General features: G+C 39.9%; 1 long non-coding RNA gene across 1 annotated transcript; it reads left to right on the plus strand.

Annotated features, from left to right (window-relative positions):
- The first annotated feature begins 11,900 nt into the window (after positions 1-11,900).
- On the plus strand, positions 11,901-13,701 carry LOC105496649 (uncharacterized). The gene is made up of 4 exons (XR_011607435.1): positions 11,901-12,012; positions 12,206-12,260; positions 12,540-12,735; positions 13,414-13,701. It is a non-coding gene; the product is annotated as an uncharacterized lncRNA (long non-coding RNA).
- Positions 13,702-15,283: the final 1,582 nt, after the last annotated feature.

Below are 15,283 nucleotides of genomic sequence, written 5' to 3' on the forward strand. Positions count from 1 at the left end.
AACACAACTTGAAAAGTAACTATTAAGTGTTCAGAGGTTACACTTGGATCATGTACTGCTTCTTTGACCCATGACTACTACCAGGACCAAACGCACACAAACACACACACACACACCAGTTTCATTTTGCATCAACGTGTGTTAAAGATGCAATAAACAATAAAAACAACTACACACAACAATGCAAACAATCATTGCATTTGTAAAACAATAAAAATGCAGATCACACTTTATATATACTCCAAAGTTAACCACCAATAACTACAAAATCAAAACAAGTCTTCTTGACTTTTCCAAAATGCTAGGTCTAATCATAAACAAAAGGAAAAATGTAAGCTTTACTTCCTCACCAGCATGATTCAGTAAAATTAAATGATTGGCTATAGAGAAATCAACTTAAGCAGTTGTTTGCCTGAAAAATATATTAACGTATAATAGCCAATAATAAAAGAGATCAAAATACTTCCTCCTTTAAGCTTATAGACTGTGTTGTAACTGTTGTAAGGAGACTTCTTACCACTCTTAGTTTGTGGTCTCCCAAGTCACGAACTGTTATTTTGTATGCACAATAAACTTTAATTTTTTTTGTAATTTGATCTGATTTTATTTTTGATACATGTAATATTTGAAATGATTTCCCAGTGATGAAAGAATGATGATAGACAATGTTTGAAGTGCAAATACTTTGAGAGCCACCCTATAAAAATCCATAGTTGTGCAAAAATGCTTATGAAAGAAGACTGTATTTTTGTTTTCAGTTTGAAGTCAAGGAATGTGTTTCTGGCTTTTGCATTGTCCTATATATTTGCCTGCACACACAAAAAAGAACAGTCAGTGCAAAATAGTTGTATAAGCATGATAAAAGTCTGCTTAGAGTGAAAAGCAAGTTTCAGTGGAATAAACAGTATCCCGACTTTTAGGAGGCCAGTGATCATTAACCTAAACCTGATGATCCTGAGCAATTCCCCTTAATCTTTTTGGGCCTAAATTGAATGTTTTATTCAATAAAACTATTGTATGAAATTATATCTAAAGTCTCTTTTAACATTTTATTATTCCATAATGCAGATAACAGTTAAATTTTAAAATTTAAGTAACAAAGTATGAACAAAACTAGCAACATCTTTCTGCATACATTATTCAAGAACTAGAGATTGTTGGAGAGGTCACTGAGAATTCCCACAGATAAACAGAAAAGAGAGTGTTAGGATAAATCACTGCAGTCCTAAACAAAGATCAAACTCTTAAACAATAATATTCATGCTCTGAACTTTCAGAGAAAATTACACGTAGTCTGAACTTACCCTAGAACATACGATAAGTAGGGTTTCTTGATTTAATTCTGAGCAGTTGGCAGTCTGTGCCTTTTGGGAATATCACAAGATAATATTATTCAAATGTCCTTTGACTTGATGCCAGGGTAATCTGATTCAAGTTATGTGATAAAAGGGGTTTCAAGTTTCTGACAGAACAAGAGTAAGATTTGGGGATCATAATAAAATTGTTTTAACTATGAAAGGAGGCAAGAATTTCTGTACTTTAGGAAAAGCGAATTTAAGAAAAGTGAAGGTATGATGAGTAAAAGTGTGAGATTTACCCACTTACATTTTTAAGTGTACAATGAGTATTGTTAACGATAATGATGATGTTGTATAGCAGATCTTTAGAACTTATTGATCTTGCCAAACTGAAACTTTATGTCTATTGATTAGCAACTCCCTCATTTCCCCACCCCCACAATTCTATTCCCTGATTCTGTTTCACTATTTTCGATACCACAATAAATGATTAAGTGTATAACTCAAAAAGGAAACAAAAAAGGCTTTTGTTTGTGGCTCATCAAGCTCTAGTGACCCTCCATATCAAACACAAAAGTTCTGTGTGGCTCAAACAATCTTACTCTGATGCAGAAAATAGCATAGTTAATAAAGAAAAAAAGAAACGTTTTTTAAGCATCTAATTAATATATCTTCCCATTATTGAGATGGAGACATCTAAGAACCATTGAGTGAATGGAAAATAAAATAGAAAACATCTGTTGTTGGAAACAGCAAAGTTTTCCATGCATTTTGAAACAGTTATTGCATAGCACTTGAGAAAAGGCTTTGAAAACGTTACTTCCATTAGCACTCAAACAGAAAATCAACTTTCATTAGGAATGCAGGGAGTGTCTTGAGGGCAAATTTACCCGAGATTCGTGGAGCATTGCATAAACATAGATAATGAGACAAGAAATATTTTTGCAATAAAAATACAGAAAAATGCCTTTGCTACTTTACCAGATATTTAAAAACTACATCTTATGTCTTTGGTACCTATAGCCAATTCCATTTCTGTTCTAGAAATGGAAACTATAAGAACTATGTTTCTAGATTGCTATCATGTGGCAAGCTTGTTAAAAAATGGTGAGAAGTCAGATGAACAAAATCATGTATATTAAGTCACATATTAGTAAATGAGACATTAAGATATTAATAAAGAGGAATGATTTAAGAACTATTGCATTTTTTTCTGAATTAGACATCTTGGCTCATGCCTTTCTACTACAAAGAATCTGTGACTTTTACTATTTATCTCATATTTTCTCCCATTTTACTAAAATACAATTGCCCAATTGTACTACATTGAAGACAGGATTGGAATTCAGTTGCTCCTACTTTCAGACTTCATAGCTCCACTACTGATGTGCTGCCCCCCCTCCCTCTTTTACTCCTTCTTTCAATTCCCTTCTCTAATCATCCTGCCATTCTTCATACCACACCTGCAGGTCTTCTCCACCTCACATGTGAAAATGTGCCTATTATGTATATCATTTCCTCAGGAGACTACTAAAGTATTGTTTTTTCATTGAATACACTAACATTTTAAGTCAAAACATTTGTCTATAGCAGAACAACTCACTAAGGAGGAACTTTTGGATTCTAGCTGTAGGGTATAGGACATATGTTTGAAGGACATTACTCAAATGTGAGTACAAAAGGTGTTGCTGATGATGGTGGTGGCCCATCTGGAGCAGCTACTGCAGATATGCCAGCTGCAGCAAGGGAGGAGCAGTCAGGGCTGCATGCTCCATGGAGCTGGTGGGAGCCAGGAACAGGTGAGAGCCCACCCACTATGGAGTTGGCAGGGTAGGAGCCTACACTCCTGGGCACAGCCAGAACCACCTAGCAAAGGCTCCAGATCCTGGTATCCCTGCACTCTCAGGGACCCAGGAAGTCCCCTACCCACAGGCTTGAAAGTGCCTGGTTCCATTTTCTGGTCTTTCTCCACTCCTGGCACCCACTCCAGGACGAATGCAAAGTTGTGGCTGAACCCAGGTGATGTCACTACCCACTGAGTATGTGTGCACTCAGGGTGGCACTGACACACAAGCCCCCTGCTACCTCGGCCCCCTCCTGACTTTGGACACCAACAAGCGTGGGAGCGGGGCCAGGGGTGCTGAGGGTAGATCAGTGGGGACCTGCAGTCCCCCCTCATTGCAGACAGTCTGGGCACTGTGGATGGCATGTTAATGGAGGAGGCAAACAGATTCCTACGTGGGAAGGGACAGATTCCCACTAAAACTCCACCTTCAAGCCAGGGATGGCCTGAAACGTTGGGGCCAGGCTGCCAATTCTGGGTGAAATTGCAGCCTGGAGTGAGAACTTCATTGATGACCATTTGGCCAGTCAGATAGTGCTTTTTCCAGGCCTCCCCATGGCTGCCTATGGACCAGTCAGCATACACTTCCTCCATTTTGAGAACATAAAAACCCCAGATTCAGCCAAACTCAGACACTCCTCAGGATGACCTGGCTGCAGAAAGGAACTACCCCCTACAGGTCTCTCCACTGAGAGCTGGACACTTATCAGAGTGGAGCTGTACACTCATCAGGATGACATACCCACAGAAAGGAACTATGCACTATAGGCCTCCTCTCTGCTGAAAGCTAGACACTCATCGGATGGCCTGCCTGCAGAAAGGACCTACCCACTTTGGGTCTCCTCAGAGCTGTTCTGACCCTTAGTGAGGTTTCTCTCTACCTTGCTCACCCTCTGGTTGTCTGAGTACCTCATTCTTCCTGGATATGGGACAAGAACTTGGGACCTACAGAATGGCAGAACTGAAAGAGCTGTAAAACAAATATGGCTGAAATACACCCCCTCCACCCCTGCTCACCATGTTGCGGGCAATAAGAAGGAAAGAAGAACTGGGCCCTTTAGAGAGCACAGACTTGGGGCTCTTGAAGCCAGGGCTGTGACACCCTCTTTGGAGCTCTGTGGTTCCTGGCATCTCCAAGCTCCTGAGCACTGCCACATTCCCCTTGTCCTGATCTGGGAGCCTACAGTGGAAGCTGCTTGCAGTAGCTTGGATCCAGCTGCAGCCTTGCACAGAGCCAGCACCTGAGCCGGCATCTGTGCTGGTGCCTGGAGCTGCTTGCCCTGCTGAAGTAGCTGGCATGCCTGACTGTGCACAGTGACTGGACCCCATGCTTGCTTGCTCACAAACCCCTTGCCATTCCGTGCCTGGCTTGCCCTTGGCAGGTGTGGGATCTGGGCTGGTAGCCCAAGCCAAGTGCAGCCTGCCAGACCGAGTGGGTGGAACAAGTCCAGAGAATCTGAGCAAAACTTAGGCAAAGGTGCCACCAGCCACAGAGGTTTCTGGCTAGAAAAGTGACACCCTAAGGATCCTATGACATTACTTAGTTTTCTTGTGCCAAGGCCATCTCTATCTCCAGTTTAAAAGAAGATCTACAAATGGAGAAAGTAAAACAATATATACATATATTGCCAATTACTCCCCAATCCCAATTAGGGGGAAATTTGACCTGTATAATTCATGATACATGTGGCTATTAAGGTACTGGATGCTCATGTAAATTCAACAATGAAAATTCAGCTAGTCAAAGTTCTTGGACTTGATCAAGTGAGTATACTGCTTTAAAAACAGTATCTTCAAGAGATTATAAAATACAGGGATATATCTGAGAAAAATATGTAATAAATTAGTTATTGAGTACATTTCAAATTCCTTTTTTCATCTTTTACTTTAAGTTCAGGGGTTATGTGTGCAGGTTTGTTCCATTGGTAAATTGTGGGCCACTGAGGTTTGGTGTACAAATGATCCTGTCACTCAGGTAGTCAGTATAGCACCCAATAGTTTTTCAACCCATACCTGCCTTCTACCTTCCCCCCTCTAGTAGTCCCCAGTGTCTCTTGTTCCCATTTTTATGTCCATATGTACTTGTAATGCACGGCTTCCACTTATAAGTGAGAACATGTGGCATTTGGTTTTCTGTCTCTGTGTTAATTCACCTAGGATAATGGCCTTCAGCTGCATCCATGTCACTGAGAATAATATGATTTCTTTCTTTTTTAAATGGCTCCACAGTATTCGATAGTGTATATGTACCACATTTTATTTACCAAGTAGACCATTAATGGGCATCTAAGTGAAGTCTATGTCTTTTTTATTGTTAATATTGCTGCAGTGAAGATACAAATGCACGTGTCTTTTTTCTAGAATCACTTGTTTTTCTTTGGGTATGTACTCAGTAATTGGGCTGCTGGGTCAAATCGTAGTTCTGTTTTAAGTTATTTGAGAAATCTCCAAACTGCTTTCCACAGTGACTGAGCTAATTTGCATCTCCACCAGCAGTGTACAAGCATTCCCTTTTCTCTGCAGCCTCACCAACATCTGCTATTTTTTTTACATTTTAAAAATAGCCATTCTGACTGGTGTGAGATACTATCTCACTGTAGTTTTGATTTGCATTTATCTAATGATTAGTGATATTCAGCATTTCTTTCTTTTCTTTTAATTTATTTATTTATTTTGAGACAGAGTGTTACTCTGTCACCAGTCTGGAGTGCAGTGGTGCGATCTCGGCTCACTGCAACCTCCACCTCCCAAGTTCAAGCAATTCTCCTGCCTCAGTCTCCCGAGTAGCTGGGACTGTAGGCATGTACCACCACACCCAGCTAATTTTTGCATTTTTAGTAGAGACAGGGTTTCACCATGTTGGACAGGATGGTCTCAATCTCTTGACCTCATGATCTGCCCGCCTCAGCCTCCCAAAGTGCTGGAATTACAAGTGTGAGCCACCACACCTAGCCAGCATGTTTTTATTTATTTGTTGACCAATAAATAAATGTATTTCTTATTTTGAGAAGTGTCTATTCATGCCCTTTACTCATTCCTCATGGGGCAATTAGTTTTGTGTTGGAACTGCTTAAGTTTCTTACAGATTCTGGATATTAGACGTCTGTTGGATGCATAATTTGTGAATATTTGCTCCTATTCTGTAGTTTGTCTGTTTAATCTGTTGATAGTTTCTTACGCTGTGCAGAAACTCTTTAATTTACTTAGGTAGCACTTGTCAATTTTTGTTGCAATTGCTTTTGGGGACTTAATCATACATTCTTTTCCAATGCTGATGTCTAGGATGGCATTTCCTAGGTTTTCTTCTAGTTTTTATAACTTAAGGACTTACATTTAAGTCTTTAATCCATCTTGAGTTAATTTGATTATATGGTGAAAGATAGGGGTCCAGGTTCATTCTTCTGCATATGGCTAGCCAGTTATCCCAACACCATTTATTAAATAGGGAGTCCTTTGCTAATTGTTTGTTGTTATTGGCTTTGTGGAACACTGGAGAGCCATAGGTTCTGTGATTCCTGGATTCTTTATCATATTCCATTGGTCTGTGTATCTGTTTTTCTACCAGTACTATGCTGTTTTGGTTACTATATCCTCATAGTACAATTTGAAGTCAGGTAATATGATGCCTCCAGCTTTGTCCTTTTTGCTTAGGATTGTTTTGACTATTTGGGCTCATTTTTGGTTCCAACTGAATTTTAGAATAGTTTTTTTTTTTTTTCAAATTTTTTGAAAAGTGACATTGGTAATTTGATAGGAATAATGTTGAATCTGTAGACTCCTTTGGCAGTATTACCATTTTAATGATATTTTTGTAACGATCTATGAGCATGGGATATTTTTCCACTTGTTTTTATCACCTATGATTTCTTTCAGCATTGTTTTGTAGTTCTCCTTATAGAGCTTTTTCACCTCCTTGGTTAGATGTATTCCTGGGTATTTTAATTTTTGTAGCTATTGTAAATGGCATTGCATTCTTGATTTGGCTCTCATCTTGAATGTTAATGGCATGTAGGAATGCTACTGATTTTTGTACATTGATTTTGTATTCCGAAGCTTTACTGAAGTTGTTTATTGCCTCTAGGAGTCTTGGCAGAGTCTTTCAGGTTTTCTAGGTATAGAATCATATCACCAGTGAAGAGAGATAATTTGACTTCACTTTCTATTTAGATGCTCTTTCTTTCTTTCTTTCTTTCTCTTGCCTGATTGCTCTGGCTAGGACTTCCAGTACCATGTTGAATGGGAATGGTGACAGTGGATATCCTTGTCATGTTCCCCTTAAGGGGAATGCTTCCAGCTTTCACCTGTTCAGTCTGATGTTGATTGTAGGTTTGTTATAGATGGCTCTTATTATTTTGAGATTTGTTCCTCTGATTCCTAGTTTGTTGAGGATTTTTAATCATAAAGAGATATCAGATTTTACCAAAACTTTTTTCTATAGCCTTGTGTCTACTGAGATGATTGTATTGTTTTTGTTTTAATTCTGTTTATGTGGTGAATGACATTTATTGATCTGCGTATTTTGAACTAGCACTGTATACCAGGAAACAGTCTACCTGATCGTCGTGAATTAACTTTCTTATGTACTTGATTTATTCATTTTCCAAATTCTTAAATGCTTGTATTATAAATTTTACTATTTATTTATTATACCTGTTTTTTCCCTTAACATTTTTCCACATTTATTAAAAATAAAAAGACAATATATTGTGAAGAAGTATAATTTTACTCAAACCTCAAAATATTATTTCTTTTCTGCTTTCCTACTCCATTTCAGATTGTGGAGGGTTAAGGTTAAATTAATTAAACTTAACTTATGAGCCTAAACCTGGGAAGCCATGTAAAAAGACATTAAAGTAGTAAAGGTTAAAACTCTGGCTCTCCATTAGTTTAGAGTCAATTTAATTATGATATTGAATGCCAAAAGGGGGCATAATGGTGAGAAAGTGTAAGAATATACTCAGGAAAGAACTCAAGGTAGGTGTTTCCTCTGCGTTCTGTAAGGCTTTCATGCTTTGGTTATGGATCTGAAACCTTAGTTTGTGTCTTATTTGAAGCTGGTCATATTCTGAATTTACTAATTCCTTGACGTTCCTATAAGAATAATTTGAAAATTAACTCTATTTTAATACTTTGCAAGGAGAAATAGCTATTTTGTGCAGAGATTTATGTAGAAAACTGAACCAAGGTTAATAATTCTTTGATAAACATGCTTTTTGCTATCTTTGAAGATGTCAATATATTCTTTCTTTTTATCACATTCCACCAACATAATTACTTCACTTGTCTTCAAAATGAATGAAAATTCAGATAGTCATTTCCAATGTAACTTTGAAATAGGTACTGTGTTGCTGCTTCTCTCCTGAAGATAAAGCTTGTAACGTGCTAAACATGTGGCAGTGAGAGGTGACAATGTGCAAGCAGCCCTCACTCTCAGTGCCTCCTCTGCCTCAGCGTCCACTCCGGAGGCACTTGAGGAGCCCTTCATCCCGCCACAGCAGGATGAGAGACCCTCTCTGGGCTGACTGAGGCCGGAGCCTCCTCCCTCTGCTTGCGGGGAGGTGTGGAGGGAGAGGCCCGGGCGGGAACCAGGGCTGGGCTGGCAGGCCAGAGTGAGTTCCGGAGGGCAGGGGCGCGGACTCAGCAGGCCCTGCACACGTAGCAGCTGGCCCGCACCACCGGTCCAGGGCAGTGAGGGGCTTGGCATCGGGGCAGGCATCCGTGGAGGTTGCAAGCTGGGTCCTCCAACAGTGCCCGCCCACCTGCGCCACACTCGAATTCTCCCTGGGCCTTAGCTGCCTCCCAGAGGGGCAGGGCTCCGGACCTACGGCCGCCATGTCTGAGCTCCTCCCCCTGTGGTGGGCTCCTGCGTGGACTCAGCCTCCCCAACAGGCGCTGCCCCCTGCTCCCTGGCGCCAGGTCCCATCCACAGCCCAAGGGCTCAGGAGTGCAGGCCGTGGCTCAGGACTGGCAGGCAGCTCCCCCTGCAGCTCTGGTGCAGGATCCACTAGGTGAAACCAGCTGGGCTTCTGAACTGGATGGGGACTTGGAGAACTTTTATATCTAGCGGGAGTATTGTATGTTCACCAATCAGCACTCTGTGTCTAGCTCAGGGTTTGTGAATACACCAATTGGTACTCTGTATCTAGATAACTTAGTGGAGACCTGGAGGACTAGCACTCTGTGACTCTGTATCTAGCTCAAGGATTGTAAATGCACCAATCAGCACTCTGTGTCTAGCTCAGGGTTTGTAAATACACCAATCAGCACTCTGTGCCTAGCTCAGGGTTTATAAATACACCAATTGGTACTCTGTATCTAGCTAACCTAGTGGAGACTTAGAGGACTAGAATCTGTGAGTCTGTCTAGCTGAAGGATTGTAAACTAGCAGCAATCAGCGCTCTGTAAAAATCGACCAATCAGCTCTCTGAAAAATAGACCAATCAGCAGAATGTGGGTGGAGTCAGATAAGGGAATAAAAGCAGTCTGCCCAGCCGGCTCTGGCAACCCCTTGGGGTCCCTTTCCACAGGGTGGAAGCTTTGTTCTTTCCCTCTTTGCAATAAATCTTGCTGCTGCTCACTTTTTGGGTCCACGCTGCCTGATGAGCTGTAACACTCACCCGGAAAGTCTGCAGCTTCACTCCTGAAGCCAAGGAGGCCACAAACCCACCGGGAAGAACAAACAACCCCAGACGCACTGCCTTTAAGAGCTGTAACACTCACGGGGAAGGTCTGCAGCTTCACTCCTGACAGCGAGACCATGAACCCACCAGAAGGAAGAAGCTCCAGACACATCTGAACCTCTGAGGGAACAAACTCCAGACACGCCATCTTTAAGAACCATAACACTCACCATGAGAGTCCGCGGCTTCATTCATGAAGTCAGTGAGATCAAGAAGCCACCAATTCCGGACACAGCAGTTCAGCAGAAGATTCTGAGTGTTCTTCATGGATCTTCTCTAGGAGCCTAGAAGGAAAAATGAGGGGAATGTCTCAAATCAAAATTTCCGGGAAGACTAAATGGGTTCTATGTCCTTACAAGCTACATGTGCTAGAAAACTGCCTTTCTTCCTGCTCTGCCTTGCCTTGGGCTTCAAAAAAAATTTCTAAATAAAATGAACTCTATATCCAACATTGTCATCCTATCCAGTCTTCATCTGTTTGACTATGATCTGTCTACCATTGGTACTTCCAGACAAATGTTTCTTCCATTCCTAAACCATGTTGCTAATTCGAATCTTCTACACTACTATTTAGTAGTGATCTTCATCATGTGGAAGTCTCCAGTCTTACTTTTCACCATGTATCACTATTTCTGGAGAAATACCCTTCTATCTTTAAATCATTAGCATGTGGACAGAGCAACCCCATTAAAATGTGAATACCAACAGCTATAGATTGACCTTTCACTCAATAGTATCTGGTCTGTTTGCCTCAGAGGGGCTCCAAAAAATTCACATGCAATTCTAACATAGCCCACCTATCATGCCACAAAATGGCAGTGTTTGCAGATACTGATCCAGTAAGACCAGTTTTTTGCTAGCCACAGCTCTTCCCTTCTCATGAGCATTGCTCACAACAAAGCTGAGATCTCAAAAAGGAAATACTGATCTCTCATCTTTCGTTCCAAGCCCTGCGTAACTGCTCCATTGAGTTCTTCATAGAACAGCAGAAATTCTATGACATCTTATTATTACTAAAAACATTAATGTAATTAACATGTGTTTACTGTAGAAAAATATCAACAAGGAAGTTAATAAAGCAAAACTATATGTCACCCTCTATTTGCCCATTTTCCAGTGTCAAAATATTAGTTTCCCAAAGTAAACTATGAAAAGTTTAAGTGCCCATTAAGCTATTTACATCATTTACTTTCTTTAAGTTTATATGATCATGTTTTATATATTTCTTTGCAACATTTTTTTTTAATTGCCAAGCATCTTGGACTTTTTTAGATCTCAGGAAATACAAATATTTTATATCTGAATTTGAATGGTTTAATTATGTGTTGGTTTCAGTCATTCTCACATCTTTTACCTGCACTTCTGTATGCCTGGTTTTACCCTACTGATCAGCTAGGACAACCGACATTACTAGGCACTGGTGTTGGCTGAGCTCACCCAGCAGATATTTTGACGCCAAAAACATAATGGCTGCCTGCGACTCCCGCCATGGCTGCTACCTAACTGTGACTGCTGTTTTCAGGGGCACATGTCCATGAGGGAGGTGGACGAGCAAATGCTTAATGTCTAAAACAAGAGCAGCAGCGACTTTGCTGATTGGATCAGCATGTTACAAAATATTTTTTACATGTATGTGTTACTAGATTTAACGACTTGACTGTAAGTTGTCCAGTTGACTGTAAGTTGTCCAGTTTCTTGGTACACTGAATAAAGAATTCAACAAAATGTACAAACAAAAGAACAAAGCAATACAAACATTTATTTAAGCAAAAGTACACTCAAAGAGTGGGAGCAGGCTGGAGCAAGCCACTCAAGAGCCCTAATTGCAATGTTCCTGGGGGATTTTATTGAATTAAAAGAGCATGGTGACCCCCCTGAGTACCCTTTAGAGGTTTCTGATAGGTTACACCCTATACAAATGAAGGATTTTGCCTAGGATGAGTCAGACACATTCAACCTATGAAGTGTAGGCAAATGAAGGTTCCAGAATGGGCCAATTACAGACAGACATTCCCGTTCAGAACATAGAATAGGGGGAGGTTCAGAGAGGGAAGGTACTTTGGCTCCTCATTACTTGGTGGTAGCAGCGTGGGGTTTTCCTTAGCCAATTCCAAGAAGGCAGCTAGGAGTTGGCCTTAAGTTTCCTGTCATCACTGTCTCCAGACCGTATTTTCCTGCTTCATAAGTTTGGGTAGTGTGTGTGTATGTGTGTATGTATGTGTGTGTGTGTGTGTGTGTGTATAGGCAAAATTAATAGATGTAAACTAATTGGCTTAAGGAATCTGTATATTTTTAACTTTGGTAAATATTTATACATTGCTTCCCAAAAGTTTACACATATTTACACCTCTTTAAAAAATGTTTATTTTTTTAAATCTTCACAGATTTCAAGCTGTGTATGAATACAGGAAAGAAATCCCAGGAAAAAAATCATAACATGTAAGTTTTAATTTATAGTTTTCTAATTATAACAGGGTGAGAATTATTTTACATGATTATTAGCCATTTATTTTAGTTTTGCATGGATACACACATATTGCCATTTCATGTGTTTCATCCATTTTTTTCTTCTTGTTCATATTTTTCTTCTTATAGACTGAGAAAATTAGACTCTTTAAAATATACTGAAAATATCTTCTCAGTTTGCCATTAGCCTTTTAATTTTGTTTCATTTTTACTTTTACTTGTTATTACCATTGTTGTTATTTTGTTATATAGAAGTAGCAACTGAACTGAAGATTTATAACAATGAAAAAGTTGAAATCAACAGAGAATAACTCCAACTCCCTAGGCAAGCTCTTGGGTTCCCTCCCGGCTGCTCTGCACGGCCAGATTTCTGCCAGCCTTTAGATTCAATACAGAATATCCTTGCTTCTCAGCCTAAGCGAAATAGACCCTCAGGCCCGGGAAGTAGGTCAGTTTTCCTTTTTCAAAGAGCCCTTGACCCAGAGCTGACCGCTTCTCCCCTATGCCCAATGATGGTACTATCTTCTTTAGCATTACTTCCCAACTTTCTCTCTTGTCCCTTCTATCGTAAGATTAAGGCCGCTACTTCTCCCTCACCCATTCTGATGTCTTTTATATAATTTTTTGGGGGGTTTTTTTGGGGGGTTTTTTTGTTTTTGTTTTTGTTTTTTTAAGAGAGAGAGTTTCACTGTGTAGCCCAGGTTGGAGTGGTGCGATCTCAGCTCACTTCAACTTCTTCCTCCCAGGTTCAAGTGATTCTCCTGCCTCAGCCTCCTGAGTAGCTGGGATTGCAGGTGTCCACCAACATGCCTGGCTAATTTTTGTATTTTTAGTACAGACAGAGTTTCACCATGTTGGCCAGGCTGGTCTCGAACTCTGACCTCAGCTGATCTGCCTGCCTCGGCCTCCCAAAGTGCTGGGATTAAAGACGTGACAGACCGCACCTGGCCTCTTTTATATAATTTTAGTTTTACCCTGAAAAATGACTCCTGACATATTCAAACTCCCTACCCAATATATTTATTTATTTTTCTTATATTCAATTGCCACATGTCTTTTAAAATATTTCTGGAAACACTTTATGCAAAATTAAACATTCTTTCTTTCTTCATCTTGTTTCCAATAGCTTGGAACAAAGAACAACCATGGTTTTACTTGGAAGTCATTCACAAACATAACAGACCCATGGGAAAATGTCTACCAACAGCTGCTTTCACCTAGTAAAATGTTTTTGAGGATCATCTACATTGTAGCCTATATTTGCAGTTTATTTTATTAGTAAATAGTACTGCATTATATGGTAAATAGACTACATTTTGTTTTACCCATTTATTATTTATGGACATTTGGATTATTTCTAGTTTATGGCCATTATGAACACTACTGCTGTAAGCATTAACAAAATATATCTTTGTGTGGATATATGTTTTATTCTTCTTCAGTAGATTTGTAGAAGTAGAATTGCTAAGCCATATGGTAATTTTATATTTAACATTTTACCAAAAAATACAGAATATGTAAGGCAGCACAAAGGAATTTTAGGACAGTGAAACTATTCTGTGTTATATAGTTATGGGGAATATGTATCATTACACATTTACCAAAACCCATAGAAAGTATAATTCCAAGAGTGAACCCTACTGTAAACTATGGTCTTGGGGTGATAATGATGTATCAATCTAGGTTCATCAATTATAACGAATTGTGGTGTTACAATATATATTGGTTTTCTTGCACAGTTCTTGGCTCATAACTCCCATAGCCCTTGTTCTCACCTTTTGTTATAATATTGGATACGTCAGGCCTCAGTAGGAAGCCAATAATCTTCTGCCCTCCTTTCTCTCGAATGTTCCACCACCTTTCTGAATGTGGGCCTTAAGACCCTACCCTGAGAGGATCCTACCCTATACTCTGGGGGAAGGAATGCTGATGTCATGAAGGTTCCATAAAAAAGATTTTACATAGCTGAACACTTGGTGGTTCCTGGAGTGTGATGTGTGCAAAGAGGGTATGGGAGCTCTGTACCCCTTCCCAAGTATCTTTCCCTACGTGTCTCTTCATCTGTATCCTTTGCAATATCCTTTATAATAAACCAGTAGATATCAGTGTTTCCCTGAGTTCTGTGAACCACTCCAGCAAATTAATCACGTCTAAAGTGGGAGTCATGGGAACCCCAACTTGAGCTGGTTGGTCAAAAGTTCCAGAGGGCCGAACTTGGGACCGGTGTGGTTGCGAGGGAAGTCTTGGAGACTGTGTGATCTGTAGGATCCCAACCTGTGGGATCTGACACTGTCTCTGGGTGGATAGTCTCAGGACTGAATTAGGGGGACACCCAGCTGGTATCTGCTCTTGGTGTGTGGGAAAATCTCCACATACATTTGGTCACAGAAATCTTCTCTGTTGATTGTTCTGATGTGAGAGTAGAGGAAAAATGGTTAGAAAGAGTTTTCTCTATGCACAAATGTACCAGTCTGGTGAGAGATATTCATAACATGGGAGGCTATGAATGTGTGGGAAAAGGGAGTATACGAGAAATCTCTGCACGTTCCTCTGAATTCTGCGGTGAACCTAAAACTGCTCTAACAACAACAACAATAATGTCTGCATTAAAAAACAAAAGGATGCAGAGGCATGTGTTATCCAGAACTGCTTGGAAATGCAAGGGTCATGCTGTTTAATTCTTGACTTCACTACCAAAAAGCACCTTGAAGTATGAGATCACTTATTTCAATATCTGGTGTTAATTTGGATTCTGTCTGTTGAATTATTTGATTTTTCACTTAGTTGGTTACAAAATCTGATAAGGAAAATAATTGCTACATATTTGGTTTTCTCAGAAATTTTGCAGTACATATGTACTATTTATACTCTCCATTTTATCCAACTTTTCATATTGCCTGAAGTTAAAATGTACCTATTTTTTCTATGCTAGGTTTTCTTTTGAAGAAAACATTTTGTTTATTTTTTGTATTATTATTATTCCTTAAGTTCTGGGA

The sequence above is a fragment of the Macaca nemestrina genome, chromosome 9 (assembly GCF_043159975.1).
Source record: "Macaca nemestrina isolate mMacNem1 chromosome 9, mMacNem.hap1, whole genome shotgun sequence".
Classification (NCBI taxonomy): Eukaryota; Metazoa; Chordata; class Mammalia; order Primates; family Cercopithecidae; genus Macaca; species Macaca nemestrina.